Below are 3163 nucleotides of genomic sequence, written 5' to 3'. Positions count from 1 at the left end.
GGTGGTGGTAGTTAACTACGTTTGAGCATTCTTTGCCTAAGAATCCCTATGAACTTCATTGGATTGCCATAAGTCAACATGTGACTTGAAGGCACATACTCACCCACACAGTTGTCTGCTACAAAGCTCTATGGCTGTAGGTCAAGGGCTACAGCAGTACAGTGGACCCTTGGTACCTGCTGGGGTTTGGTTCCAGGAACACCCCCCACCCCCCGTGGTACCAAAATCCTTGGATGATCATAGAATCATAGATTTGGAAGAGACCACGAGGGCCAACCCCCTGCCATGCAGGAAATCCCAATCAAAGCATACCCAACAGATGGCCATCTAGCCTCTGCTTAAAGACGTCCAGTGAGCTTTATAAATAAAGGTTAATAATAATAATAATAAGGAGACTCCATTACACTCTGAGGGAGTGTGTTCCACTGTTGAATAGTCCTTACTGTCAGGAAATTCCTCCTAATGTTGAAGTGGAATCTCTTTTCCTGCAGCTTGTATTCATTGCTCCAGGTCCTGTTCTCTGGAGCAGCAGAAAACAAGCTTGCTCCCTCCTCAATATGACATCCCTTCAAATATTTAAACAGGGCTATCATATCACCTCTTAACCTTCTTTTCTGCAGGCTAAACATCCCCAGCTCCCTTAAGTCGTTCCTCATAGGACATGGTTTCCAGACCCTTCACCATTTTAGTTGCCTTTCTTTGGACACGTTCCAGTTTCTCAATGTCCTTTTTGAATTGTGGTGCCCAGAACTGGACACGATATTCCAGGTGGGGCCTGACCAAAGCAAAATATAGTGGCACTATTACTTCTCTTGATCTAGACACTATACTTTTATTGATGCAGCCTAAAATTGCATTGCCCTTTTTAGCTGCTGCATCACACTGTTGACTCACATTCAACTTGTGGTCTAGTTGGACTCCAAGATCTTCTTCACATGTAGTCTCATTCAGCCAGGTGTCCTTCATCCTATATCTGTGCATTTCATTTTTCTGCCCTACGGTCAGTACTTTACATCTCTCTGTGTTGAATTTCATTTTGTTAGTTTTGGCCCAGTTTTCTAGTCTATTCAGGTCATTTTGAATTTTGATCCTGTCCTCTGGAGCATTAGCTATTCCTCCTAATTTGGTGTCATCTGCAAATTTGATAACCATGCCCCCAATTCTGTCATCCAAGTCATTGATAAAGATGTTGAACAGCATTGGGCCCAGGACAGAGCCCTGTGGGACCCCACTGGTCACTTCTCTCCAGGATGAAAAGGTGCCACTGTTGAGCACACTTTGGGTTTGGCCAGTCAGCCAATTACAAATCCATGGAACAGCTGCCTTGTCTAGCCCACATTTTACAAGCTTGTTTGCAAGAATGTCATGGGAAATCTCGTCAAAGGCCTTAGTGAAATCAAGATATAATATATCCACAGCATTCCTTTCATCTACCAAGCTGGTAATTTTATCAAAGAAAGAGATAAGGTTTGTCTGGCATGATTTGTTTTCTCTGAAACCCGTGTTGACTTTATGTGATTATGGAATTGTCATCTAGATGTTCACAGACTCTCTGCTTAATGATCTGTTTTAGAATCTTTCCTGGTATTGATGTCATAGTAACTGGAAGATAATTGTTGGGATCCTCTTTTTTTCCCTTTCTGAAGATGGGGACAACATTTGCCCTCCTCCAGTCTGCTGGGACTTCTCCTGTCCTCCAGGAGTTTTCAAAGATTATTGCCAATGTCTCTGATATTACATTTGCCAGTTCTTTTAATACCCTTGGATGTAGTTCATCTGGTCCTGGAGACTTATATTCATTTAGGTTAACAAGGTATTCCTGTACTATCTCTTTCCTATTTTTGTGCTGAAATTCCTCTTTTCTGTCCTCTGCTCCATTATCCTCAGGTTGAGCACCCTTTTCCTTTTCTGAGAACACTGAGGCAAAGAAGGTGTTGAGTAATTCTGCCTTTTCTTTGTGCCCTGTTAACATTTTGCCATCTTCTCCACATAGTGGCCTTACCGTTTCCTTCTTCTTCCTTTTGCTGCGGACATATCCATAAAGCCCTTTTTATTGTTTTTAACCTCTCTAGCAAGCCTGAGTTCATTCTGCGCTTTAGCTTTTGTGACGTTACTCCTACATGTGCTTGCTGTTTGTTTGAATTCCTCTTTGGTGATTTCCCCATTTTTCCATTTCTTATACATGTTCCGTTTAAAACTTAGCTCAGTTGAAAGTTCCTTAGTCATCCATCCTGGTTTCTTTAGACACCTCCCATTTTTCTTTCTCACTGGAACTGTTTGAAATTGTGCCTTCAGTATCTCCCTTTTGAGAAACTCCCATCTCTTTCAATATTTCTGACCACGGGATCACCTTCAATACTTCTCTAAGTTTACTGAAATCTGCTCTCCTAAAGTCAAGAAGGAGTGTCTGACTATGCCTGGCTTCTCCTTTCCACCGTATAATAAACTCCAGGAGAACATGGTCACTTCCACCTAAGGATCCCACCACTTGCACCCCATTAACCAAGTCATCGATGTTGGTTAGGATCAAGTCCCATTAAATACCAAAAGGTAGTAAAATGGAGGCCCTTATATAAAACTCAAGGCTTACTTTTTTGGAATTTATATATTTTTAAAATATTTTCAAGCTGTGGATGTTTGAATCCATGAATCAGGAATCCACGGATAAGGAGGGTCTTCTTTCTCCCTACATTCCAGCTCATACCCTCCGTTCTGGTAGTCAAGGTCTGCTGTCCCAGCTCAGGCTCTCCACTGCCCCATCCTGGATTTGTCCCTTTTCACTTTCACTCATTCCTGGAACCTCTTCCCCCACAAGCAAAGGTCATCACTTCTTTAACCAGTTTCAAAACTGAGTTGAAGACTATATTGTTCAGGGAAGCGTTCCCAGGCATTGTGTGACTGTTTATCTGATTGTTATCTGATATTTTATTTTATTTGATCTCTGATGTTCTCAGTCTGTTGCCTCTTTATTTTATCTAATTCTATCTTGTATTATTATCTATTGTTTTATATGTATTTTGTAGAATGTATGTCATTGGCAGGTTTCATTTTTTTCAATTTTATTGTCTGTGTGTACAACACTGTGTAAATCTACAGCGCTATATGAATAAAGTATAATAATAATAATAATAATAATAATAATAATAATAATAATAATAATAAT

Source organism: Sceloporus undulatus, chromosome 2 (genome assembly GCF_019175285.1).
Source record: "Sceloporus undulatus isolate JIND9_A2432 ecotype Alabama chromosome 2, SceUnd_v1.1, whole genome shotgun sequence".
Lineage (NCBI taxonomy): Eukaryota > Metazoa > Chordata > Lepidosauria > Squamata > Phrynosomatidae > Sceloporus > Sceloporus undulatus.
This window is presented reverse-complemented; position numbering follows the sequence as displayed.